Genomic DNA, 27,829 nt, shown 5'->3' with positions numbered 1-27,829 from the left:
ACAATTTTCACTAGTATTATCAGTGTGACAGCGCCTATCAAATTAGCTAGGAGATAGGGAAGTACAAGTGACAGAGCCTCTTTAAATAGGACGAAATTGCAGTACCAGGATTATTATCTGTCTTACAAGCAGATACATTTAGAAAAATGCTAATTTTCTCTACAATTTTCTCTACGATTCGGATTGTATCAACCACATTTTACCACTTACATAAAGTACAATGTGTCACAAGAAAACAATCTCAGAATGCTTGGATAAATAAAAGAATTCCAAAGTTATTACCACATAAAGAGAAGACAATATGTCATTGCCATATTTATTCATTTTCCTATCATAGGGGGGCACACTAATCTGTATTAGAGTTGTTGAATGGTCTCAGTGGTGTCAGATTAATAGTGAATAACGAGCACAGGGATGTGGGGGCATAGCATAGTTACCAAAAGAAAGACCACTCTCGGCATCGGACACGCCATACAGACCCATTCCACATATATGCAATTTACACAATGCACTCAGGCCACACATGCGCCGCCGCTAGGCCTGCTCCACGCAACTCACACAGCCGTGGTATCAGCAGGTCCTCGTTAGTAAAGTGGAGAGTATCCCCGCCTGTCACACGGGAGACCGGGGTTCGATTCCCCGACGGGGAGAATTGTCACTTTTAGACACATCAATAACCAGAATTATAAAACAAGACTCTTTCTTTTCACTTTGGGCGGTGTAATGTTTTCTGTATGATGCTGTCCAATCAGCTTCTGCACCCTTCCCTGTCCAGCAACACAGTGTGATCTTATAGTATACAGCTTTCATTCCCAATTCTGTATTCAACTGGCTATATCTCAGGCTCTGTCACAGCTAGAACTGTGATTCTACTGTCATATGAAAGATTGGAATCTCCCCTTTCATATGCCACCAGAACCGCGGTTCTAGGTCGTCCACAGCCCGAGATATGGCTGTTTGAATGGATCCCCCTTCCCTCTAGACTGTCTCCTAATGCTGTGAAACAGCATCCTGCTGATAGGACAGAGTCAGAGGCTGGGAGGAAGCCCCACCTCAGGAGAATCGCTGCTGTTACCTCCCAGTTGTCTTATAAATCCTCATTTACATATTTAGAAAAAAGCTCATAACTTTTGAAATAATAAACGTTTTGGGACACAATTTTCACTAGTATTATCAGTGTGACAGCGCCTATCAAATTAGCTAGGAGATAGGGAAGTACAAGTGACAGAGCCTCTTTAAATAGGACGAAATTGCAGTACCAGGATTATTATCTGTCTTACAAGCAGATACATTTAGAAAAATGCTAATTTTCTCTACAATTTTCTCTACGATTCGGATTGTATCAACCACATTTTACCACTTACATAAAGTACAATGTGTCACAAGAAAACAATCTCAGAATGCTTGGATAAATAAAAGAATTCCAAAGTTATTACCACATAAAGAGAAGACAATATGTCATTGCCATATTTATTCATTTTCCTATCATAGGGGGGCACACTAATCTGTATTAGAGTTGTTGAATGGTCTCAGTGGTGTCAGATTAATAGTGAATAACGAGCACAGGGATGTGGGGGCATAGCATAGTTACCAAAACAAAGACCACTCTCGGCATCGGACACGCCATACAGACCCATTCCACATATATGCAATTTACACAATGCACTCAGGCCACACATGCGCCGCCGCTAGGCCTGCTCCACGCAACTCACACAGCCGTGGTATCAGCAGGTCCTCGTTAGTAAAGTGGAGAGTATCCCCACCTGTCACACGGGAGACCGGGGTTCGATTCCCCGACGGGGAGAATTGTCACTTTTAGACACATCAATAACCAGAATTATAAAACAAGACTCTTTCTTTTCACTTTGGGCGGTGTAATGTTTTCTGTATGATGCTGTCCAATCAGCTTCTGCACCCTTCCCTGTCCAGCAACACAGTGTGATCTTATAGTATACAGCTTTCATTCCCAATTCTGTATTCAACTGGCTATATCTCAGGCTCTGTCACAGCTAGAACTGTGATTCTACTGTCATATGAAAGATTGGAATCTCTCCTTTCATATGCCACCAGAACCGCGGTTCTAGGTCGTCCACAGCCCGAGATATGGCTGTTTGAATGGATCCCCCTTCCCTCTAGACTGTCTCCTAATGCTGTGAAACAGCATCCTGCTGATAGGACAGAGTCAGAGGCTGGGAGGAAGCCCCACCTCAGGAGAATCGCTGCTGTTACCTCCCAGTTGTCTTATAAATCCTCATTTACATATTTAGAAAAAAGCTCATAACTTTTGAAATAATAAACGTTTTGGGACACAATTTTCACTAGTATTATCAGTGTGACAGCGCCTATCAAATTAGCTAGGAGATAGGGAAGTACAAGTGACAGAGCCTCTTTAAATAGGACGAAATTGCAGTACCAGGATTATTATCTGTCTTACAAGCAGATACATTTAGAAAAATGCTAATTTTCTCTACAATTTTCTCTACGATTCGGATTGTATCAACCACATTTTACCACTTACATAAAGTACAATGTGTCACAAGAAAACAATCTCAGAATGCTTGGATAAATAAAAGAATTCCAAAGTTATTACCACATAAAGAGAAGACAATATGTCATTGCCATATTTATTCATTTTCCTATCATAGGGGGGCACACTAATCTGTATTAGAGTTGTTGAATGGTCTCAGTGGTGTCAGATTAATAGTGAATAACGAGCACAGGGATGTGGGGGCATAGCATAGTTACCAAAACAAAGACCACTCTCGGCATCGGACACGCCATACAGACCCATTCCACATATATGCAATTTACACAATGCACTCAGGCCACACATGCGCCGCCGCTAGGCCTGCTCCACGCAACTCACACAGCCGTGGTATCAGCAGGTCCTCGTTAGTAAAGTGGAGAGTATCCCCACCTGTCACGCGGGAGACCGGGGTTCGATTCCCCGACGGGGAGAATTGTCACTTTTAGACACATCAATAACCAGAATTATAAAACAAGACTCTTTCTTTTCACTTTGGGCGGTGTAATGTTTTCTGTATGATGCTGTCCAATCAGCTTCTGCACCCTTCCCTGTCCAGCAACACAGTGTGATCTTATAGTATACAGCTTTCATTCCCAATTCTGTATTCAACTGGCTATATCTCAGGCTCTGTCACAGCTAGAACTGTGATTCTACTGTCATATGAAAGATTGGAATCTCCCCTTTCATATGCCACCAGAACCGCGGTTCTAGGTCGTCCACAGCCCGAGATATGGCTGTTTGAATGGATCCCCCTTCCCTCTAGACTGTCTCCTAATGCTGTGAAACAGCATCCTGCTGATAGGACAGAGTCAGAGGCTGGGAGGAAGCCCCACCTCAGGAGAATCGCTGCTGTTACCTCCCAGTTGTCTTATAAATCCTCATTTACATATTTAGAAAAAAGCTCATAACTTTTGAAATAATAAACGTTTTGGGACACAATTTTCACTAGTATTATCAGTGTGACAGCGCCTATCAAATTAGCTAGGAGATAGGGAAGTACAAGTGACAGAGCCTCTTTAAATAGGACGAAATTGCAGTACCAGGATTATTATCTGTCTTACAAGCAGATACATTTAGAAAAATGCAAATTTTCTCTACAATTTTCTCTACGATTCGGATTGTATCAACCACATTTTACCACTTACATAAAGTACAATGTGTCACAAGAAAACAATCTCAGAATGCTTGGATAAATAAAAGAATTCCAAAGTTATTACCACATAAAGAGAAGACAATATGTCATTGCCATATTTATTCATTTTCCTATCATAGGGGGGCACACTAATCTGTATTAGAGTTGTTGAATGGTCTCAGTGGTGTCAGATTAATAGTGAATAACGAGCACAGGGATGTGGGGGCATAGCATAGTTACCAAAACAAAGACCACTCTCGGCATCGGACACGCCATACAGACCCATTCCACATATATGCAATTTACACAATGCACTCAGGCCACACATGCGCCGCCGCTAGGCCTGCTCCACGCAACTCACACAGCTGTGGTATCAGCAGGTCCTCGTTAGTATAGTGGAGAGTATCCCCGCCTGTCACGCGGGAGACCGGGGTTCGATTCCCCGACGGGGAGAATTGTCACTTTTAGACACATCAATAACCAGAATTATAAAACAAGACTCTTTCTTTTCACTTTGGGCGGTGTAATGTTTTCTGTATGACGCTGTCCAATCAGCTTCTGCACCCTTCCCTGTCCAGCAACACAGTGTGATCTTATAGTATACAGCTTTCATTCCCAATTCTGTATTCAACTGGCTATATCTCAGGCTCTGTCACAGCTAGAACTGTGATTCTACTGTCATATGAAAGATTGGAATCTCCCCTTTCATATGCCACCAGAACCGCGGTTCTAGGTCGTCCACAGCCCGAGATATGGCTGTTTGAATGGATCCCCCTTCCCTCTAGACTGTCTCCTAATGCTGTGAAACAGCATCCTGCTGATAGGACAGAGTCAGAGGCTGGGAGGAAGCCCCACCTCAGGAGAATCGCTGCTGTTACCTCCCAGTTGTCTTATAAATCCTCATTTACATATTTAGAAAAAAGCTCATAACTTTTGAAATAATAAACGTTTTGGGACACAATTTTCACTAGTATTATCAGTGTGACAGCGCCTATCAAATTAGCTAGGAGATAGGGAAGTACAAGTGACAGAGCCTCTTTAAATAGGACGAAATTGCAGTACCAGGATTATTATCTGTCTTACAAGCAGATACATTTAGAAAAATGCTAATTTTCTCTACAATTTTCTCTACGATTCGGATTGTATCAACCACATTTTACCACTTACATAAAGTACAATGTGTCACAAGAAAACAATCTCAGAATGCTTGGATAAATAAAAGAATTCCAAAGTTATTACCACATAAAGAGAAGACAATATGTCATTGCCATATTTATTCATTTTCCTATCATAGGGGGGCACACTAATCTGTATTAGAGTTGTTGAATGGTCTCAGTGGTGTCAGATTAATAGTGAATAACGAGCACAGGGATGTGGGGGCATAGCATAGTTACCAAAAGAAAGACCACTCTCGGCATCGGACACGCCATACAGACCCATTCCACATATATGCAATTTACACAATGCACTCAGGCCACACATGCGCCGCCGCTAGGCCTGCTCCACGCAACTCACACAGCCGTGGTATCAGCAGGTCCTCGTTAGTAAAGTGGAGAGTATCCCCGCCTGTCACACGGGAGACCGGGGTTCGATTCCCCGACGGGGAGAATTGTCACTTTTAGACACATCAATAACCAGAATTATAAAACAAGACTCTTTCTTTTCACTTTGGGCGGTGTAATGTTTTCTGTATGATGCTGTCCAATCAGCTTCTGCACCCTTCCCTGTCCAGCAACACAGTGTGATCTTATAGTATACAGCTTTCATTCCCAATTCTGTATTCAACTGGCTATATCTCAGGCTCTGTCACAGCTAGAACTGTGATTCTACTGTCATATGAAAGATTGGAATCTCTCCTTTCATATGCCACCAGAACCGCGGTTCTAGGTCGTCCACAGCCCGAGATATGGCTGTTTGAATGGATCCCCCTTCCCTCTAGACTGTCTCCTAATGCTGTGAAACAGCATCCTGCTGATAGGACAGAGTCAGAGGCTGGGAGGAAGCCCCACCTCAGGAGAATCGCTGCTGTTACCTCCCAGTTGTCTTATAAATCCTCATTTACATATTTAGAAAAAAGCTCATAACTTTTGAAATAATAAACGTTTTGGGACACAATTTTCACTAGTATTATCAGTGTGACAGCGCCTATCAAATTAGCTAGGAGATAGGGAAGTACAAGTGACAGAGCCTCTTTAAATAGGACGAAATTGCAGTACCAGGATTATTATCTGTCTTACAAGCAGATACATTTAGAAAAATGCAAATTTTCTCTACAATTTTCTCTACGATTCGGATTGTATCAACCACATTTTACCACTTACATAAAGTACAATGTGTCACAAGAAAACAATCTCAGAATGCTTGGATAAATAAAAGAATTCCAAAGTTATTACCACATAAAGAGAAGACAATATGTCATTGCCATATTTATTCATTTTCCTATCATAGGGGGGCACACTAATCTGTATTAGAGTTGTTGAATGGTCTCAGTGGTGTCAGATTAATAGTGAATAACGAGCACAGGGATGTGGGGGCATAGCATAGTTACCAAAACAAAGACCACTCTCGGCATCGGACACGCCATACAGACCCATTCCACATATATGCAATTTACACAATGCACTCAGGCCACACATGCGCCGCCGCTAGGCCTGCTCCACGCAACTCACACAGCCGTGGTATCAGCAGGTCCTCGTTAGTAAAGTGGAGAGTATCCCCGCCTGTCACGCGGGAGACCGGGGTTCGATTCCCCGACGGGGAGAATTGTCACTTTTAGACACATCAATAACCAGAATTATAAAACAAGACTCTTTCTTTTCACTTTGGGCGGTGTAATGTTTTCTGTATGATGCTGTCCAATCAGCTTCTGCACCCTTCCCTGTCCAGCAACACAGTGTGATCTTATAGTATACAGCTTTCATTCCCAATTCTGTATTCAACTGGCTATATCTCAGGCTCTGTCACAGCTAGAACTGTGATTCTACTGTCATATGAAAGATTGGAATCTCCCCTTTCATATGCCACCAGAACCGCGGTTCTAGGTCGTCCACAGCCCGAGATATGGCTGTTTGAATGGATCCCCCTTCCCTCTAGACTGTCTCCTAATGCTGTGAAACAGCATCCTGCTGATAGGACAGAGTCAGAGGCTGGGAGGAAGCCCCACCTCAGGAGAATCGCTGCTGTTACCTCCCAGTTGTCTTATAAATCCTCATTTACATATTTAGAAAAAAGCTCATAACTTTTGAAATAATAAACGTTTTGGGACACAATTTTCACTAGTATTATCAGTGTGACAGCGCCTATCAAATTAGCTAGGAGATAGGGAAGTACAAGTGACAGAGCCTCTTTAAATAGGACGAAATTGCAGTACCAGGATTATTATCTGTCTTACAAGCAGATACATTTAGAAAAATGCTAATTTTCTCTACAATTTTCTCTACGATTCGGATTGTATCAACCACATTTTACCACTTACATAAAGTACAATGTGTCACAAGAAAACAATCTCAGAATGCTTGGATAAATAAAAGAATTCCAAAGTTATTACCACATAAAGAGAAGACAATATGTCATTGCCATATTTATTCATTTTCCTATCATAGGGGGGCACACTAATCTGTATTAGAGTTGTTGAATGGTCTCAGTGGTGTCAGATTAATAGTGAATAACGAGCACAGGGATGTGGGGGCATAGCATAGTTACCAAAACAAAGACCACTCTCGGCATCGGACACGCCATACAGACCCATTCCACATATATGCAATTTACACAATGCACTCAGGCCACACATGCGCCGCCGCTAGGCCTGCTCCACGCAACTCACACAGCCGTGGTATCAGCAGGTCCTCGTTAGTATAGTGGAGAGTATCCCCGCCTGTCACGCGGGAGACCGGGGTTCGATTCCCCGACGGGGAGAATTGTCACTTTTAGACACATCAATAACCAGAATTATAAAACAAGACTCTTTCTTTTCACTTTGGGCGGTGTAATGTTTTCTGTATGACGCTGTCCAATCAGCTTCTGCACCCTTCCCTGTCCAGCAACACAGTGTGATCTTATAGTATACAGCTTTCATTCCCAATTCTGTATTCAACTGGCTATATCTCAGGCTCTGTCACAGCTAGAACTGTGATTCTACTGTCATATGAAAGATTGGAATCTCCCCTTTCATATGCCACCAGAACCGCGGTTCTAGGTCGTCCACAGCCCGAGATATGGCTGTTTGAATGGATCCCCCTTCCCTCTAGACTGTCTCCTAATGCTGTGAAACAGCATCCTGCTGATAGGACAGAGTCAGAGGCTGGGAGGAAGCCCCACCTCAGGAGAATCGCTGCTGTTACCTCCCAGTTGTCTTATAAATCCTCATTTACATATTTAGAAAAAAGCTCATAACTTTTGAAATAATAAACGTTTTGGGACACAATTTTCACTAGTATTATCAGTGTGACAGCGCCTATCAAATTAGCTAGGAGATAGGGAAGTACAAGTGACAGAGCCTCTTTAAATAGGACGAAATTGCAGTACCAGGATTATTATCTGTCTTACAAGCAGATACATTTAGAAAAATGCTAATTTTCTCTACAATTTTCTCTACGATTCGGATTGTATCAACCACATTTTACCACTTACATAAAGTACAATGTGTCACAAGAAAACAATCTCAGAATGCTTGGATAAATAAAAGAATTCCAAAGTTATTACCACATAAAGAGAAGACAATATGTCATTGCCATATTTATTCATTTTCCTATCATAGGGGGCACACTAATCTGTATTAGAGTTGTTGAATGGTCTCAGTGGTGTCAGATTAATAGTGAATAACGAGCACAGGGATGTGGGGGCATAGCATAGTTACCAAAACAAAGACCACTCTCGGCATCGGACACGCCATACAGACCCATTCCACATATATGCAATTTACACAATGCACTCAGGCCACACATGCGCCGCCGCTAGGCCTGCTCCACGCAACTCACACAGCCGTGGTATCAGCAGGTCCTCGTTAGTATAGTGGAGAGTATCCCCGCCTGTCACGCGGGAGACCGGGGTTCGATTCCCCGACGGGGAGAATTGTCACTTTTAGACACATCAATAACCAGAATTATAAAACAAGACTCTTTCTTTTCACTTTGGGCGGTGTAATGTTTTCTGTATGACGCTGTCCAATCAGCTTCTGCACCCTTCCCTGTCCAGCAACACAGTGTGATCTTATAGTATACAGCTTTCATTCCCAATTCTGTATTCAACTGGCTATATCTCAGGCTCTGTCACAGCTAGAACTGTGATTCTACTGTCATATGAAAGATTGGAATCTCCCCTTTCATATGCCACCAGAACCGCGGTTCTAGGTCGTCCACAGCCCGAGATATGGCTGTTTGAATGGATCCCCCTTCCCTCTAGACTGTCTCCTAATGCTGTGAAACAGCATCCTGCTGATAGGACAGAGTCAGAGGCTGGGAGGAAGCCCCACCTCAGGAGAATCGCTGCTGTTACCTCCCAGTTGTCTTATAAATCCTCATTTACATATTTAGAAAAAAGCTCATAACTTTTGAAATAATAAACGTTTTGGGACACAATTTTCACTAGTATTATCAGTGTGACAGCGCCTATCAAATTAGCTAGGAGATAGGGAAGTACAAGTGACAGAGCCTCTTTAAATAGGACGAAATTGCAGTACCAGGATTATTATCTGTCTTACAAGCAGATACATTTAGAAAAATGCTAATTTTCTCTACAATTTTCTCTACGATTCGGATTGTATCAACCACATTTTACCACTTACATAAAGTACAATGTGTCACAAGAAAACAATCTCAGAATGCTTGGATAAATAAAAGAATTCCAAAGTTATTACCACATAAAGAGAAGACAATATGTCATTGCCATATTTATTCATTTTCCTATCATAGGGGGGCACACTAATCTGTATTAGAGTTGTTGAATGGTCTCAGTGGTGTCAGATTAATAGTGAATAACGAGCACAGGGATGTGGGGGCATAGCATAGTTACCAAAACAAAGACCACTCTCGGCATCGGACACGCCATACAGACCCATTCCACATATATGCAATTTACACAATGCACTCAGGCCACACATGCGCCGCCGCTAGGCCTGCTCCACGCAACTCACACAGCCGTGGTATCAGCAGGTCCTCGTTAGTATAGTGGAGAGTATCCCCGCCTGTCACGTGGGAGACCGGGGTTCGATTCCCCGACGGGAAGAATTGTCACTTTTAGACACATCAATAACCAGAATTATAAAACAAGACTCTTTCTTTTCACTTTGGGCGGTGTAATGTTTTCTGTATGACGCTGTCCAATCAGCTTCTGCACCCTTCCCTGTCCAGCAACACAGTGTGATCTTATAGTATACAGCTTTCATTCCCAATTCTGTATTCAACTGGCTATATCTCAGGCTCTGTCACAGCTAGAACTGTGATTCTACTGTCATATGAAAGATTGGAATCTCCCCTTTCATATGCCACCAGAACCGCGGTTCTAGGTCGTCCACAGCCCGAGATATGGCTGTTTGAATGGATCCCCCTTCCCTCTAGACTGTCTCCTAATGCTGTGAAACAGCATCCTGCTGATAGGACAGAGTCAGAGGCTGGGAGGAAGCCCCACCTCAGGAGAATCGCTGCTGTTACCTCCCAGTTGTCTTATAAATCCTCATTTACATATTTAGAAAAAAGGTCATAACTTTTGAAATAATAAACGTTTTGGGACACAATTTTCACTAGTATTATCAGTGTGACAGCGCCTATCAAATTAGCTAGGAGATAGGGAAGTACAAGTGACAGAGCCTCTTTAAATAGGACGAAATTGCAGTACCAGGATTATTATCTGTCTTACAAGCAGATACATTTAGAAAAATGCTAATTTTCTCTACAATTTTCTCTACGATTCGGATTGTATCAACCACATTTTACCACTTACATAAAGTACAATGTGTCACAAGAAAACAATCTCAGAATGCTTGGATAAATAAAAGAATTCCAAAGTTATTACCACATAAAGAGAAGACAATATGTCATTGCCATATTTATTCATTTTCCTATCATAGGGGGGCACACTAATCTGTATTAGAGTTGTTGAATGGTCTCAGTGGTGTCAGATTAATAGTGAATAACGAGCACAGGGATGTGGGGGCATAGCATAGTTACCAAAACAAAGACCACTCTCGGCATCGGACACGCCATACAGACCCATTCCACATATATGCAATTTACACAATGCACTCAGGCCACACATGCGCCGCCGCTAGGCCTGCTCCACGCAACTCACACAGCCGTGGTATCAGCAGGTCCTCGTTAGTATAGTGGAGAGTATCCCCGCCTGTCACACGGGAGACCGGGGTTCGATTCCCCGACGGGGAGAATTGTCACTTTTAGACACATCAATAACCAGAATTATAAAACAAGACTCTTTCTTTTCACTTTGGGCGGTGTAATGTTTTCTGTATGACGCTGTCCAATCAGCTTCTGCACCCTTCCCTGTCCAGCAACACAGTGTGATCTTATAGTATACAGCTTTCATTCCCAATTCTGTATTCAACTGGCTATATCTCAGGCTCTGTCACAGCTAGAACTGTGATTCTACTGTCATATGAAAGATTGGAATCTCCCCTTTCATATGCCACCAGAACCGCGGTTCTAGGTCGTCCACAGCCCGAGATATGGCTGTTTGAATGGATCCCCCTTCCCTCTAGACTGTCTCCTAATGCTGTGAAACAGCATCCTGCTGATAGGACAGAGTCAGAGGCTGGGAGGAAGCCCCACCTCAGGAGAATCGCTGCTGTTACCTCCCAGTTGTCTTATAAATCCTCATTTACATATTTAGAAAAAAGCTCATAACTTTTGAAATAATAAACGTTTTGGGACACAATTTTCACTAGTATTATCAGTGTGACAGCGCCTATCAAATTAGCTAGGAGATAGGGAAGTACAAGTGACAGAGCCTCTTTAAATAGGACGAAATTGCAGTACCAGGATTATTATCTGTCTTACAAGCAGATACATTTAGAAAAATGCTAATTTTCTCTACAATTTTCTCTACGATTCGGATTGTATCAACCACATTTTACCACTTACATAAAGTACAATGTGTCACAAGAAAACAATCTCAGAATGCTTGGATAAATAAAAGAATTCCAAAGTTATTACCACATAAAGAGAAGACAATATGTCATTGCCATATTTATTCATTTTCCTATCATAGGGGGGCACACTAATCTGTATTAGAGTTGTTGAATGGTCTCAGTGGTGTCAGATTAATAGTGAATAACGAGCACAGGGATGTGGGGGCATAGCATAGTTACCAAAACAAAGACCACTCTCGGCATCGGACACGCCATACAGACCCATTCCACATATATGCAATTTACACAATGCACTCAGGCCACACATGCGCCGCCGCTAGGCCTGCTCCACGCAACTCACACAGCCGTGGTATCAGCAGGTCCTCGTTAGTATAGTGGAGAGTATCCCCGCCTGTCACGCGGGAGACCGGGGTTCGATTCCCCGACGGGAAGAATTGTCACTTTTAGACACATCAATAACCAGAATTATAAAACAAGACTCTTTCTTTTCACTTTGGGCGGTGTAATGTTTTCTGTATGACGCTGTCCAATCAGCTTCTGCACCCTTCCCTGTCCAGCAACACAGTGTGATCTTATAGTATACAGCTTTCATTCCCAATTCTGTATTCAACTGGCTATATCTCAGGCTCTGTCACAGCTAGAACTGTGATTCTACTGTCATATGAAAGATTGGAATCTCCCCTTTCATATGCCACCAGAACCGCGGTTCTAGGTCGTCCACAGCCCGAGATATGGCTGTTTGAATGGATCCCCCTTCCCTCTAGACTGTCTCCTAATGCTGTGAAACAGCATCCTGCTGATAGGACAGAGTCAGAGGCTGGGAGGAAGCCCCACCTCAGGAGAATCGCTGCTGTTACCTCCCAGTTGTCTTATAAATCCTCATTTACATATTTAGAAAAAAGCTCATAACTTTTGAAATAATAAACGTTTTGGGACACAATTTTCACTAGTATTATCAGTGTGACAGCGCCTATCAAATTAGCTAGGAGATAGGGAAGTACAAGTGACAGAGCCTCTTTAAATAGGACGAAATTGCAGTACCAGGATTATTATCTGTCTTACAAGCAGATACATTTAGAAAAATGCTAATTTTCTCTACGATTCGGATTGTATCAACCACATTTTACCACTTACATAAAGTACAATGTGTCACAAGAAAACAATCTCAGAATGCTTGGATAAATAAAAGAATTCCAAAGTTATTACCACATAAAGAGAAGACAATATGTCATTGCCATATTTATTCATTTTCCTATCATAGGGGGGCACACTAATCTGTATTAGAGTTGTTGAATGGTCTCAGTGGTGTCAGATTAATAGTGAATAACGAGCACAGGGATGTGGGGGCATAGCATAGTTACCAAAACAAAGACCACTCTCGGCATCGGACACGCCATACAGACCCATTCCACATATATGCAATTTACACAATGCACTCAGGCCACACATGCGCCGCCGCTAGGCCTGCTCCACGCAACTCACACAGCCGTGGTATCAGCAGGTCCTCGTTAGTATAGTGGAGAGTATCCCCGCCTGTCACACGGGAGACCGGGGTTCGATTCCCCGACGGGGAGAATTGTCACTTTTAGACACATCAATAACCAGAATTATAAAACAAGACTCTTTCTTTTCACTTTGGGTGGTGTAATGTTTTCTGTATGATGCTGTCCAATCAGCTTCTGCACCCTTCCCTGTCCAGCAACACAGTGTGATCTTATAGTATACAGCTTTCATTCCCAATTCTGTATTCAACTGGCTATATCTCAGGCTCTGTCACAGCTAGAACTGTGATTCTACTGTCATATGAAAGATTGGAATCTCCCCTTTCATATGCCACCAGAACCGCGGTTCTAGGTCGTCCACAGCCCGAGATATGGCTGTTTGAATGGATCCCCCTTCCCTCTAGACTGTCTCCTAATGCTGTGAAACAGCATCCTGCTGATAGGACAGAGTCAGAGGCTGGGAGGAAGCCCCACCTCAGGAGAATCGCTGCTGTTACCTCCCAGTTGTCTTATAAATCCTCATTTACATATTTAGAAAAAAGGTCATAACTTTTGAAATAATAAACGTTTTGGGACACAATTTTCACTAGTATTATCAGTGTGACAGCGCCTATCAAATTAGCTAGGAGATAGGGAAGTACAAGTGACAGAGCATCTTTAAATAGGACGAAATTGCAGTACCAGGATTATTATCTGTCTTACAAGCAGATACATTTAGAAAAATGCTAATTTTCTCTACAATTTTCTCTACGATTCGGATTGTATCAACCACATTTTACCACTTACATAAAGTACAATGTGTCACAAGAAAACAATCTCAGAATGCTTGGATAAATAAAAGAATTCCAAAGTTATTACCACATAAAGAGAAGACAATATGTCATTGCCATATTTATTCATTTTCCTATCATAGGGGGGCACACTAATCTGTATTAGAGTTGTTGAATGGTCTCAGTGGTGTCAGATTAATAGTGAATAACGAGCACAGGGATGTGGGGGCATAGCATAGTTACCAAAACAAAGACCACTCTCGGCATCGGACACGCCATACAGACCCATTCCACATATATGCAATTTACACAATGCACTCAGGCCACACATGCGCCGCCGCTAGGCCTGCTCCACGCAACTCACACAGCCGTGGTATCAGCAGGTCCTCGTTAGTATAGTGGAGAGTATCCCCGCCTGTCACACGGGAGACCGGGGTTCGATTCCCCGACGGGGAGAATTGTCACTTTTAGACACATCAATAACCAGAATTATAAAACAAGACTCTTTCTTTTCACTTTGGGCGGTGTAATGTTTTCTGTATGACGCTGTCCAATCAGCTTCTGCACCCTTCCCTGTCCAGCAACACAGTGTGATCTTATAGTATACAGCTTTCATTCCCAATTCTGTATTCAACTGGCTATATCTCAGGCTCTGTCACAGCTAGAACTGTGATTCTACTGTCATATGAAAGATTGGAATCTCCCCTTTCATATGCCACCAGAACCGCGGTTCTAGGTCGTCCACAGCCCGAGATATGGCTGTTTGAATGGATCCCCCTTCCCTCTAGACTGTCTCCTAATGCTGTGAAACAGCATCCTGCTGATAGGACAGAGTCAGAGGCTGGGAGGAAGCCCCACCTCAGGAGAATCGCTGCTGTTACCTCCCAGTTGTCTTATAAATCCTCATTTACATATTTAGAAAAAAGCTCATAACTTTTGAAATAATAAACGTTTTGGGACACAATTTTCACTAGTATTATCAGTGTGACAGCGCCTATCAAATTAGCTAGGAGATAGGGAAGTACAAGTGACAGAGCCTCTTTAAATAGGACGAAATTGCAGTACCAGGATTATTATCTGTCTTACAAGCAGATACATTTAGAAAAATGCTAATTTTCTCTACAATTTTCTCTACGATTCGGATTGTATCAACCACATTTTACCACTTACATAAAGTACAATGTGTCACAAGAAAACAATCTCAGAATGCTTGGATAAATAAAAGAATTCCAAAGTTATTACCACATAAAGAGAAGACAATATGTCATTGCCATATTTATTCATTTTCCTATCATAGGGGGGCACACTAATCTGTATTAGAGTTGTTGAATGGTCTCAGTGGTGTCAGATTAATAGTGAATAACGAGCACAGGGATGTGGGGGCATAGCATAGTTACCAAAACAAAGACCACTCTCGGCATCGGACACGCCATACAGACCCATTCCACATATATGCAATTTACACAATGCACTCAGGCCACACATGCGCCGCCGCTAGGCCTGCTCCACGCAACTCACACAGCCGTGGTATCAGCAGGTCCTCGTTAGTATAGTGGAGAGTATCCCCGCCTGTCACACGGGAGACCGGGGTTCGATTCCCCGACGGGGAGAATTGTCACTTTTAGACACATCAATAACCAGAATTATAAAACAAGACTCTTTCTTTTCACTTTGGGCGGTGTAATGTTTTCTGTATGACGCTGTCCAATCAGCTTCTGCACCCTTCCCTGTCCAGCAACACAGTGTGATCTTATAGTATACAGCTTTCATTCCCAATTCTGTATTCAACTGGCTATATCTCAGGCTCTGTCACAGCTAGAACTGTGATTCTACTGTCATATGAAAGATTGGAATCTCCCCTTTCATATGCCACCAGAACCGCGGTTCTAGGTCGTCCACAGCCCGAGATATGGCTGTTTGAATGGATCCCCCTTCCCTCTAGACTGTCTCCTAATGCTGTGAAACAGCATCCTGCTGATAGGACAGAGTCAGAGGCTGGGAGGAAGCCCCACCTCAGGAGAATCGCTGCTGTTACCTCCCAGTTGTCTTATAAATCCTCATTTACATATTTAGAAAAAAGCTCATAACTTTTGAAATAATAAACGTTTTGGGACACAATTTTCACTAGTATTATCAGTGTGACAGCGCCTATCAAATTAGCTAGGAGATAGGGAAGTACAAGTGACAGAGCCTCTTTAAATAGGACGAAATTGCAGTACCAGGATTATTATCTGTCTTACAAGCAGATACATTTAGAAAAATGCTAATTTTCTCTACAATTTTCTCTACGATTCGGATTGTATCAACCACATTTTACCACTTACATAAAGTACAATGTGTCACAAGAAAACAATCTCAGAATGCTTGGATAAATAAAAGAATTCCAAAGTTATTACCACATAAAGAGAAGACAATATGTCATTGCCATATTTATTCATTTTCCTATCATAGGGGGGCACACTAATCTGTATTAGAGTTGTTGAATGGTCTCAGTGGTGTCAGATTAATAGTGAATAACGAGCACAGGGATGTGGGGGCATAGCATAGTTACCAAAACAAAGACCACTCTCGGCATCGGACACGCCATACAGACCCATTCCACATATATGCAATTTACACAATGCACTCAGGCCACACATGCGCCGCCGCTAGGCCTGCTCCACGCAACTCACACAGCCGTGGTATCAGCAGGTCCTCGTTAGTATAGTGGAGAGTATCCCCGCCTGTCACACGGGAGACCGGGGTTCGATTCCCCGACGGGGAGAATTGTCACTTTTAGACACATCAATAACCAGAATTATAAAACAAGACTCTTTCTTTTCACTTTGGGCGGTGTAATGTTTTCTGTATGACGCTGTCCAATCAGCTTCTGCACCCTTCCCTGTCCAGCAACACAGTGTGATCTTATAGTATACAGCTTTCATTCCCAATTCTGTATTCAACTGGCTATATCTCAGGCTCTGTCACAGCTAGAACTGTGATTCTACTGTCATATGAAAGATTGGAATCTCCCCTTTCATATGCCACCAGAACCGCGGTTCTAGGTCGTCCACAGCCCGAGATATGGCTGTTTGAATGGATCCCCCTTCCCTCTAGACTGTCTCCTAATGCTGTGAAACAGCATCCTGCTGATAGGACAGAGTCAGAGGCTGGGAGGAAGCCCCACCTCAGGAGAATCGCTGCTGTTACCTCCCAGTTGTCTTATAAATCCTCATTTACATATTTAGAAAAAAGCTCATAACTTTTGAAATAATAAACGTTTTGGGACACAATTTTCACTAGTATTATCAGTGTGACAGCGCCTATCAAATTAGCTAGGAGATAGGGAAGTACAAGTGACAGAGCATCTTTAAATAGGACGAAATTGCAGTACCAGGATTATTATCTGTCTTACAAGCAGATACATTTAGAAAAATGCTAATTTTCTCTACAATTTTCTCTACGATTCGGATTGTATCAACCACATTTTACCACTTACATAAAGTACAATGTGTCACAAGAAAACAATCTCAGAATGCTTGGATAAATAAAAGAATTCCAAAGTTATTACCACATAAAGAGAAGACAATATGTCATTGCCATATTTATTCATTTTCCTATCATAGGGGGGCACACTAATCTGTATTAGAGTTGTTGAATGGTCTCAGTGGTGTCAGATTAATAGTGAATAACGAGCACAGGGATGTGGGGGCATAGCATAGTTACCAAAACAAAGACCACTCTCGGCATCGGACACGCCATACAGACCCATTCCACATATATGCAATTTACACAATGCACTCAGGCCACACATGCGCCGCCGCTAGGCCTGCTCCACGCAACTCACACAGCCGTGGTATCAGCAGGTCCTCGTTAGTATAGTGGAGAGTATCCCCGCCTGTCACACGGGAGACCGGGGTTCGATTCCCCGACGGGGAGAATTGTCACTTTTAGACACATCAATAACCAGAATTATAAAACAAGACTCTTTCTTTTCACTTTGGGCGGTGTAATGTTTTCTGTATGACGCTGTCCAATCAGCTTCTGCACCCTTCCCTGTCCAGCAACACAGTGTGATCTTATAGTATACAGCTTTCATTCCCAATTCTGTATTCAACTGGCTATATCTCAGGCTCTGTCACAGCTAGAACTGTGATTCTACTGTCATATGAAAGATTGGAATCTCCCCTTTCATATGCCACCAGAACCGCGGTTCTAGGTCGTCCACAGCCCGAGATATGGCTGTTTGAATGGATCCCCCTTCCCTCTAGACTGTCTCCTAATGCTGTGAAACAGCATCCTGCTGATAGGACAGAGTCAGAGGCTGGGAGGAAGCCCCACCTCAGGAGAATCGCTGCTGTTACCTCCCAGTTGTCTTATAAATCCTCATTTACATATTTAGAAAAAAGCTCATAACTTTTGAAATAATAAACGTTTTGGGACACAATTTTCACTAGTATTATCAGTGTGACAGCGCCTATCAAATTAGCTAGGAGATAGGGAAGTACAAGTGACAGAGCCTCTTTAAATAGGACGAAATTGCAGTACCAGGATTATTATCTGTCTTACAAGCAGATACATTTAGAAAAATGCTAATTTTCTCTACAATTTTCTCTACGATTCGGATTGTATCAACCACATTTTACCACTTACATAAAGTACAATGTGTCACAAGAAAACAATCTCAGAATGCTTGGATAAATAAAAGAATTCCAAAGTTATTACCACATAAAGAGAAGACAATATGTCATTGCCATATTTATTCATTTTCCTATCATAGGGGGGCACACTAATCTGTATTAGAGTTGTTGAATGGTCTCAGTGGTGTCAGATTAATAGTGAATAACGAGCACAGGGATGTGGGGGCATAGCATAGTTACCAAAACAAAGACCACTCTCGGCATCGGACACGCCATACAGACCCATTCCACATATATGCAATTTACACAATGCACTCAGGCCACACATGCGCCGCCGCTAGGCCTGCTCCACGCAACTCACACAGCCGTGGTATCAGCAGGTCCTCGTTAGTATAGTGGAGAGTATCCCCGCCTGTCACACGGGAGACCGGGGTTCGATTCCCCGACGGGGAGAATTGTCACTTTTAGACACATCAATAACCAGAATTATAAAACAAGACTCTTTCTTTTCACTTTGGGCGGTGTAATGTTTTCTGTATGACGCTGTCCAATCAGCTTCTGCACCCTTCCCTGTCCAGCAACACAGTGTGATCTTATAGTATACAGCTTTCATTCCCAATTCTGTATTCAACTGGCTATATCTCAGGCTCTGTCACAGCTAGAACTGTGATTCTACTGTCATATGAAAGATTGGAATCTCCCCTTTCATATGCCACCAGAACCGCGGTTCTAGGTCGTCCACAGCCCGAGATATGGCTGTTTGAATGGATCCCCCTTCCCTCTAGACTGTCTCCTAATGCTGTGAAACAGCATCCTGCTGATAGGACAGAGTCAGAGGCTGGGAGGAAGCCCCACCTCAGGAGAATCGCTGCTGTTACCTCCCAGTTGTCTTATAAATCCTCATTTACATATTTAGAAAAAAGCTCATAACTTTTGAAATAATAAACGTTTTGGGACACAATTTTCACTAGTATTATCAGTGTGACAGCGCCTATCAAATTAGCTAGGAGATAGGGAAGTACAAGTGACAGAGCATCTTTAAATAGGACGAAATTGCAGTACCAGGATTATTATCTGTCTTACAAGCAGATACATTTAGAAAAATGCTAATTTTCTCTACAATTTTCTCTACGATTCGGATTGTATCAACCACATTTTACCACTTACATAAAGTACAATGTGTCACAAGAAAACAATCTCAGAATGCTTGGATAAATAAAAGAATTCCAAAGTTATTACCACATAAAGAGAAGACAATATGTCATTGCCATATTTATTCATTTTCCTATCATAGGGGGGCACACTAATCTGTATTAGAGTTGTTGAATGGTCTCAGTGGTGTCAGATTAATAGTGAATAACGAGCACAGGGATGTGGGGGCATAGCATAGTTACCAAAACAAAGACCACTCTCGGCATCGGACACGCCATACAGACCCATTCCACATATATGCAATTTACACAATGCACTCAGGCCACACATGCGCCGCCGCTAGGCCTGCTCCACGCAACTCACACAGCCGTGGTATCAGCAGGTCCTCGTTAGTATAGTGGAGAGTATCCCCGCCTGTCACACGGGAGACCGGGGTTCGATTCCCCGACGGGGAGAATTGTCACTTTTAGACACATCAATAACCAGAATTATAAAACAAGACTCTTTCTTTTCACTTTGGGCGGTGTAATGTTTTCTGTATGACGCTGTCCAATCAGCTTCTGCACCCTTCCCTGTCCAGCAACACAGTGTGATCTTATAGTATACAGCTTTCATTCCCAATTCTGTATTCAACTGGCTATATCTCAGGCTCTGTCACAGCTAGAACTGTGATTCTACTGTCATATGAAAGATTGGAATCTCCCCTTTCATATGCCACCAGAACCGCGGTTCTAGGTCGTCCACAGCCCGAGATATGGCTGTTTGAATGGATCCCCCTTCCCTCTAGACTGTCTCCTAATGCTGTGAAACAGCATCCTGCTGATAGGACAGAGTCAGAGGCTGGGAGGAAGCCCCACCTCAGGAGAATCGCTGCTGTTACCTCCCAGTTGTCTTATAAATCCTCATTTACATATTTAGAAAAAAGCTCATAACTTTTGAAATAATAAACGTTTTGGGACACAATTTTCACTAGTATTATCAGTGTGACAGCGCCTATCAAATTAGCTAGGAGATAGGGAAGTACAAGTGACAGAGCCTCTTTAAATAGGACGAAATTGCAGTACCAGGATTATTATCTGTCTTACAAGCAGATACATTTAGAAAAATGCTAATTTTCTCTACAATTTTCTCTACGATTCGGATTGTATCAACCACATTTTACCACTTACATAAAGTACAATGTGTCACAAGAAAACAATCTCAGAATGCTTGGATAAATAAAAGAATTCCAAAGTTATTACCACATAAAGAGAAGACAATATGTCATTGCCATATTTATTCATTTTCCTATCATAGGGGGGCACACTAATCTGTATTAGAGTTGTTGAATGGTCTCAGTGGTGTCAGATTAATAGTGAATAACGAGCACAGGGATGTGGGGGCATAGCATAGTTACCAAAACAAAGACCACTCTCGGCATCGGACACGCCATACAGACCCATTCCACATATATGCAATTTACACAATGCACTCAGGCCACACATGCGCCGCCGCTAGGCCTGCTCCACGCAACTCACACAGCCGTGGTATCAGCAGGTCCTCGTTAGTATAGTGGAGAGTATCCCCGCCTGTCACACGGGAGACCGGGGTTCGATTCCCCGACGGGGAGAATTGTCACTTTTAGACACATCAATAACCAGAATTATAAAACAAGACTCTTTCTTTTCACTTTGGGCGGTGTAATGTTTTCTGTATGACGCTGTCCAATCAGCTTCTGCACCCTTCCCTGTCCAGCAACACAGTGTGATCTTATAGTATACAGCTTTCATTCCCAATTCTGTATTCAACTGGCTATATCTCAGGCTCTGTCACAGCTAGAACTGTGATTCTACTGTCATATGAAAGATTGGAATCTCCCCTTTCATATGCCACCAGAACCGCGGTTCTAGGTCGTCCACAGCCCGAGATATGGCTGTTTGAATGGATCCCCCTTCCCTCTAGACTGTCTCCTAATGCTGTGAAACAGCATCCTGCTGATAGGACAGAGTCAGAGGCTGGGAGGAAGCCCCACCTCAGGAGAATCGCTGCTGTTACCTCCCAGTTGTCTTATAAATCCTCATTTACATATTTAGAAAAAAGCTCATAACTTTTGAAATAATAAACGTTTTGGGACACAATTTTCACTAGTATTATCAGTGTGACAGCGCCTATCAAATTAGCTAGGAGATAGGGAAGTACAAGTGACAGAGCCTCTTTAAATAGGACGAAATTGCAGTACCAGGATTATTATCTGTCTTACAAGCAGATACATTTAGAAAAATGCTAATTTTCTCTACAATTTTCTCTACGATTCGGATTGTATCAACCACATTTTACCACTTACATAAAGTACAATGTGTCACAAGAAAACAATCTCAGAATGCTTGGATAAATAAAAGAATTCCAAAGTTATTACCACATAAAGAGAAGACAATATGTCATTGCCATATTTATTCATTTTCCTATCATAGGGGGGCACACTAATCTGTATTAGAGTTGTTGAATGGTCTCAGTGGTGTCAGATTAATAGTGAATAACGAGCACAGGGATGTGGGGGCATAGCATAGTTACCAAAACAAAGACCACTCTCGGCATCGGACACGCCATACAGACCCATTCCACATATATGCAATTTACACAATGCACTCAGGCCACACATGCGCCGCCGCTAGGCCTGCTCCACGCAACTCACACAGCCGTGGTATCAGCAGGTCCTCGTTAGTATAGTGGAGAGTATCCCCGCCTGTCACACGGGAGACCGGGGTTCGATTCCCCGACGGGGAGAATTGTCACTTTTAGACACATCAATAACCAGAATTATAAAACAAGACTCTTTCTTTTCACTTTGGGCGGTGTAATGTTTTCTGTATGACGCTGTCCAATCAGCTTCTGCACCCTTCCCTGTCCAGCAACACAGTGTGATCTTATAGTATACAGCTTTCATTCCCAATTCTGTATTCAACTGGCTATATCTCAGGCTCTGTCACAGCTAGAACTGTGATTCTACTGTCATATGAAAGATTGGAATCTCCCCTTTCATATGCCACCAGAACCGCGGTTCTAGGTCGTCCACAGCCCGAGATATGGCTGTTTGAATGGATCCCCCTTCCCTCTAGACTGTCTCCTAATGCTGTGAAACAGCATCCTGCTGATAGGACAGAGTCAGAGGCTGGGAGGAAGCCCCACCTCAGGAGAATCGCTGCTGTTACCTCCCAGTTGTCTTATAAATCCTCATTTACATATTTAGAAAAAAGCTCATAACTTTTGAAATAATAAACGTTTTGGGACACAATTTTCACTAGTATTATCAGTGTGACAGCGCCTATCAAATTAGCTAGGAGATAGGGAAGTACAAGTGACAGAGCCTCTTTAAATAGGACGAAATTGCAGTACCAGGATTATTATCTGTCTTACAAGCAGATACATTTAGAAAAATGCTAATTTTCTCTACAATTTTCTCTACGATTCGGATTGTATCAACCACATTTTACCACTTACATAAAGTACAATGTGTCACAAGAAAACAATCTCAGAATGCTTGGATAAATAAAAGAATTCCAAAGTTATTACCACATAAAGAGAAGACAATATGTCATTGCCATATTTATTCATTTTCCTATCATAGGGGGGCACACTAATCTGTATTAGAGTTGTTGAATGGTCTCAGTGGTGTCAGATTAATAGTGAATAACGAGCACAGGGATGTGGGGGCATAGCATAGTTACCAAAACAAAGACCACTCTCGGCATCGGACACGCCATACAGACCCATTCCACATATATGCAATTTACACAATGCACTCAGGCCACACATGCGCCGCCGCTAGGCCTGCTCCACGCAACTCACACAGCCGTGGTATCAGCAGGTCCTCGTTAGTATAGTGGAGAGTATCCCCGCCTGTCACGCGGGAGACCGGGGTTCGATTCCCCGACGGGGAGAATTGTCACTTTTAGACACATCAATAACCAGAATTATAAAACAAGACTCTTTCTTTTCACTTTGGGCGGTGTAATGTTTTCTGTATGACGCTGTCCAATCAGCTTCTGCACCCTTCCCTGTCCAGCAACACAGTGTGATCTTATAGTATACAGCTTTCATTCCCAATTCTGTATTCAACTGGCTATATCTCAGGCTCTGTCACAGCTAGAACTGTGATTCTACTGTCATATGAAAGATTGGAATCTCCCCTTTCATATGCCACCAGAACCGCGGTTCTAGGTCGTCCACAGCCCGAGATATGGCTGTTTGAATGGATCCCCCTTCCCTCTAGACTGTCTCCTAATGCTGTGAAACAGCATCCTGCTGATAGGACAGAGTCAGAGGCTGGGAGGAAGCCCCACCTCAGGAGAATCGCTGCTGTTACCTCCCAGTTGTCTTATAAATCCTCATTTACATATTTAGAAAAAAGCTCATAACTTTTGAAATAATAAACGTTTTGGGACACAATTTTCACTAGTATTATCAGTGTGACAGCGCCTATCAAATTAGCTAGGAGATAGGGAAGTACAAGTGACAGAGCCTCTTTAAATAGGACGAAATTGCAGTACCAGGATTATTATCTGTCTTACAAGCAGATACATTTAGAAAAATGCTAATTTTCTCTACAATTTTCTCTACGATTCGGATTGTATCAACCACATTTTACCACTTACATAAAGTACAATGTGTCACAAGAAAACAATCTCAGAATGCTTGGATAAATAAAAGAATTCCAAAGTTATTACCACATAAAGAGAAGACAATATGTCATTGCCATATTTATTCATTTTCCTATCATAGGGGGGCACACTAATCTGTATTAGAGTTGTTGAATGGTCTCAGTGGTGTCAGATTAATAGTGAATAACGAGCACAGGGATGTGGGGGCATAGCATAGTTACCAAAACAAAGACCACTCTCGGCATCGGACACGCCATACAGACCCATTCCACATATATGCAATTTACACAATGCACTCAGGCCACACATGCGCCGCCGCTAGGCCTGCTCCACGCAACTCACACAGCCGTGGTATCAGCAGGTCCTCGTTAGTATAGTGGAGAGTATCCCCGCCTGTCACGCGGGAGACCGGGGTTCGATTCCCCGACGGGGAGAATTGTCACTTTTAGACACATCAATAACCAGAATTATAAAACAAGACTCTTTCTTTTCACTTTGGGCGGTGTAATGTTTTCTGTATGACGCTGTCCAATCAGCTTCTGCACCCTTCCCTGTCCAGCAACACAGTGTGATCTTATAGTATACAGCTTTCATTCCCAATTCTGTATTCAACTGGCTATATCTCAGGCTCTGTCACAGCTAGAACTGTGATTCTACTGTCATATGAAAGATTGGAATCTCCCCTTTCATATGCCACCAGAACCGCGGTTCTAGGTCGTACACAGCCCGAGATATGGCTGTTTGAATGGATCCCCCTTCCCTCTAGACTGTCTCCTAATGCTGTGAAACAGCATCCTGCTGATAGGACAGAGTCAGAGGCTGGGAGGAAGCCCCACCTCAGGAGAATCGCTGCTGTTACCTCCCAGTTGTCTTATAAATCCTCATTTACATATTTAGAAAAAAGCTCATAACTTTTGAAATAATAAACGTTTTGGGACACAATTTTCACTAGTATTATCAGTGTGACAGCGCCTATCAAATTAGCTAGGAGATAGGGAAGTACAAGTGACAGAGCCTCTTTAAATAGGACGAAATTGCAGTACCAGGATTATTATCTGTCTTACAAGCAGATACATTTAGAAAAATGCTAATTTTCTCTACAATTTTCTCTACGATTCGGATTGTATCAACCACATTTTACCACTTACATAAAGTACAATGTGTCACAAGAAAACAATCTCAGAATGCTTGGATAAATAAAAGAATTCCAAAGTTATTACCACATAAAGAGAAGACAATATGTCATTGCCATATTTATTCATTTTCCTATCATAGGGGGGCACACTAATCTGTATTAGAGTTGTTGAATGGTCTCAGTGGTGTCAGATTAATAGTGAATAACGAGCACAGGGATGTGGGGGCATAGCATAGTTACCAAAACAAAGACCACTCTCGGCATCGGACACGCCATACAGACCCATTCCACATATATGCAATTTACACAATGCACTCAGGCCACACATGCGCCGCCGCTAGGCCTGCTCCACGCAACTCACACAGCCGTGGTATCAGCAGGTCCTCGTTAGTATAGTGGAGAGTATCCCCGCCTGTCACACGGGAGACCGGGGTTCGATTCCCCGACGGGGAGAATTGTCACTTTTAGACACATCAATAACCAGAATTATAAAACAAGACTCTTTCTTTTCACTTTGGGCGGTGTAATGTTTTCTGTATGACGCTGTCCAATCAGCTTCTGCACCCTTCCCTGTCCAGCAACACAGTGTGATCTTATAGTATACAGCTTTCATTCCCAATTCTGTATTCAACTGGCTATATCTCAGGCTCTGTCACAGCTAGAACTGTGATTCTACTGTCATATGAAAGATTGGAATCTCCCCTTTCATATGCCACCAGAACCGCGGTTCTAGGTCGTCCACAGCCCGAGATATGGCTGTTTGAATGGATCCCCCTTCCCTCTAGACTGTCTCCTAATGCTGTGAAACAGCATCCTGCTGATAGGACAGAGTCAGAGGCTGGGAGGAAGCCCCACCTCAGGAGAATCGCTGCTGTTACCTCCCAGTTGTCTTATAAATCCTCATTTACATATTTAGAAAAAAGCTCATAACTTTTGAAATAATAAACGTTTTGGGACACAATTTTCACTAGTATTATCAGTGTGACAGCGCCTATCAAATTAGCTAGGAGATAGGGAAGTACAAGTGACAGAGCCTCTTTAAATAGGACGAAATTGCAGTACCAGGATTATTATCTGTCTTACAAGCAGATACATTTAGAAAAATGCTAATTTTCTCTACAATTTTCTCTACGATTCGGATTGTATCAACCACATTTTACCACTTACATAAAGTACAATGTGTCACAAGAAAACAATCTCAGAATGCTTGGATAAATAAAAGAATTCCAAAGTTATTACCACATAAAGAGAAGACAATATGTCATTGCCATATTTATTCATTTTCCTATCATAGGGGGGCACACTAATCTGTATTAGAGTTGTTGAATGGTCTCAGTGGTGTCAGATTAATAGTGAATAACGAGCACAGGGATGTGGGGGCATAGCATAGTTACCAAAACAAAGACCACTCTCGGCATCGGACACGCCATACAGACCCATTCCACATATATGCAATTTACACAATGCACTCAGGCCACACATGCGCCGCCGCTAGGCCTGCTCCACGCAACTCACACAGCCGTGGTATCAGCAGGTCCTCGTTAGTATAGTGGAGAGTATCCCCGCCTGTCACGCGGGAGACCGGGGTTCGATTCCCCGACGGGGAGAATTGTCACTTTTAGACACATCAATAACCAGAATTATAAAACAAGACTCTTTCTTTTCACTTTGGGCGGTGTAATGTTTTCTGTATGACGCTGTCCAATCAGCTTCTGCACCCTTCCCTGTCCAGCAACACAGTGTGATCTTATAGTATACAGCTTTCATTCCCAATTCTGTATTCAACTGGCTATATCTCAGGCTCTGTCACAGCTAGAACTGTGATTCTACTGTCATATGAAAGATTGGAATCTCCCCTTTCATATGCCACCAGAACCGCGGTTCTAGGTCGTCCACAGCCCGAGATATGGCTGTTTGAATGGATCCCCCTTCCCTCTAGACTGTCTCCTAATGCTGTGAAACAGCATCCTGCTGATAGGACAGAGTCAGAGGCTGGGAGGAAGCCCCACCTCAGGAGAATCGCTGCTGTTACCTCCCAGTTGTCTTATAAATCCTCATTTACATATTTAGAAAAAAGCTCATAACTTTTGAAATAATAAACGTTTTGGGACACAATTTTCACTAGTATTATCAGTGTGACAGCGCCTATCAAATTAGCTAGGAGATAGGGAAGTACAAGTGACAGAGCCTCTTTAAATAGGACGAAATTGCAGTACCAGGATTATTATCTGTCTTACAAGCAGATACATTTAGAAAA

At 42.7% G+C, this 27,829-nt stretch overlaps 18 non-coding genes across 18 annotated transcripts; all 18 read left to right on the top strand.

Annotated features, from left to right (window-relative positions):
* The first annotated feature begins 4,040 nt into the window (after positions 1 to 4,040).
* Positions 4,041 to 4,112, top strand: TRNAD-GUC (transfer RNA aspartic acid (anticodon GUC)). Its single transcript has one exon. It is a non-coding gene; the product is annotated as a tRNA-Asp (tRNA).
* Positions 4,113 to 7,502: 3,390 nt separating this feature from the next.
* TRNAD-GUC (transfer RNA aspartic acid (anticodon GUC)) lies at positions 7,503 to 7,574 on the top strand. The gene has a single exon. It is a non-coding gene; the product is annotated as a tRNA-Asp (tRNA).
* A 1,081-nt stretch (positions 7,575 to 8,655) lies between these two features.
* Positions 8,656 to 8,727, top strand: TRNAD-GUC (transfer RNA aspartic acid (anticodon GUC)). Its single transcript has one exon. It is a non-coding gene; the product is annotated as a tRNA-Asp (tRNA).
* A 2,236-nt stretch (positions 8,728 to 10,963) lies between these two features.
* Positions 10,964 to 11,035, top strand: TRNAD-GUC (transfer RNA aspartic acid (anticodon GUC)). Its single transcript has one exon. It is a non-coding gene; the product is annotated as a tRNA-Asp (tRNA).
* A 1,082-nt stretch (positions 11,036 to 12,117) lies between these two features.
* Positions 12,118 to 12,189, top strand: TRNAD-GUC (transfer RNA aspartic acid (anticodon GUC)). The gene has a single exon. It is a non-coding gene; the product is annotated as a tRNA-Asp (tRNA).
* A 1,070-nt stretch (positions 12,190 to 13,259) lies between these two features.
* TRNAD-GUC (transfer RNA aspartic acid (anticodon GUC)) lies at positions 13,260 to 13,331 on the top strand. The gene has a single exon. It is a non-coding gene; the product is annotated as a tRNA-Asp (tRNA).
* Positions 13,332 to 14,413: 1,082 nt separating this feature from the next.
* On the top strand, positions 14,414 to 14,485 carry TRNAD-GUC (transfer RNA aspartic acid (anticodon GUC)). Its single transcript has one exon. It is a non-coding gene; the product is annotated as a tRNA-Asp (tRNA).
* Positions 14,486 to 15,567: 1,082 nt separating this feature from the next.
* TRNAD-GUC (transfer RNA aspartic acid (anticodon GUC)) lies at positions 15,568 to 15,639 on the top strand. Its single transcript has one exon. It is a non-coding gene; the product is annotated as a tRNA-Asp (tRNA).
* A 1,082-nt stretch (positions 15,640 to 16,721) lies between these two features.
* On the top strand, positions 16,722 to 16,793 carry TRNAD-GUC (transfer RNA aspartic acid (anticodon GUC)). The gene has a single exon. It is a non-coding gene; the product is annotated as a tRNA-Asp (tRNA).
* A 1,082-nt stretch (positions 16,794 to 17,875) lies between these two features.
* Positions 17,876 to 17,947, top strand: TRNAD-GUC (transfer RNA aspartic acid (anticodon GUC)). The gene has a single exon. It is a non-coding gene; the product is annotated as a tRNA-Asp (tRNA).
* A 1,082-nt stretch (positions 17,948 to 19,029) lies between these two features.
* Positions 19,030 to 19,101, top strand: TRNAD-GUC (transfer RNA aspartic acid (anticodon GUC)). Its single transcript has one exon. It is a non-coding gene; the product is annotated as a tRNA-Asp (tRNA).
* Positions 19,102 to 20,183: 1,082 nt separating this feature from the next.
* TRNAD-GUC (transfer RNA aspartic acid (anticodon GUC)) lies at positions 20,184 to 20,255 on the top strand. Its single transcript has one exon. It is a non-coding gene; the product is annotated as a tRNA-Asp (tRNA).
* A 1,082-nt stretch (positions 20,256 to 21,337) lies between these two features.
* TRNAD-GUC (transfer RNA aspartic acid (anticodon GUC)) lies at positions 21,338 to 21,409 on the top strand. The gene has a single exon. It is a non-coding gene; the product is annotated as a tRNA-Asp (tRNA).
* A 1,082-nt stretch (positions 21,410 to 22,491) lies between these two features.
* Positions 22,492 to 22,563, top strand: TRNAD-GUC (transfer RNA aspartic acid (anticodon GUC)). The gene has a single exon. It is a non-coding gene; the product is annotated as a tRNA-Asp (tRNA).
* A 1,082-nt stretch (positions 22,564 to 23,645) lies between these two features.
* Positions 23,646 to 23,717, top strand: TRNAD-GUC (transfer RNA aspartic acid (anticodon GUC)). Its single transcript has one exon. It is a non-coding gene; the product is annotated as a tRNA-Asp (tRNA).
* Positions 23,718 to 24,799: 1,082 nt separating this feature from the next.
* TRNAD-GUC (transfer RNA aspartic acid (anticodon GUC)) lies at positions 24,800 to 24,871 on the top strand. Its single transcript has one exon. It is a non-coding gene; the product is annotated as a tRNA-Asp (tRNA).
* A 1,082-nt stretch (positions 24,872 to 25,953) lies between these two features.
* TRNAD-GUC (transfer RNA aspartic acid (anticodon GUC)) lies at positions 25,954 to 26,025 on the top strand. The gene has a single exon. It is a non-coding gene; the product is annotated as a tRNA-Asp (tRNA).
* A 1,082-nt stretch (positions 26,026 to 27,107) lies between these two features.
* On the top strand, positions 27,108 to 27,179 carry TRNAD-GUC (transfer RNA aspartic acid (anticodon GUC)). The gene has a single exon. It is a non-coding gene; the product is annotated as a tRNA-Asp (tRNA).
* Positions 27,180 to 27,829: the final 650 nt, after the last annotated feature.

The sequence above is a fragment of the Rhinoderma darwinii genome (assembly GCF_050947455.1).
Source record: "Rhinoderma darwinii isolate aRhiDar2 chromosome 3 unlocalized genomic scaffold, aRhiDar2.hap1 SUPER_3_unloc_13, whole genome shotgun sequence".
Lineage (NCBI taxonomy): Eukaryota > Metazoa > Chordata > Amphibia > Anura > Rhinodermatidae > Rhinoderma > Rhinoderma darwinii.
This window is presented reverse-complemented; position numbering and strand designations above follow the sequence as displayed.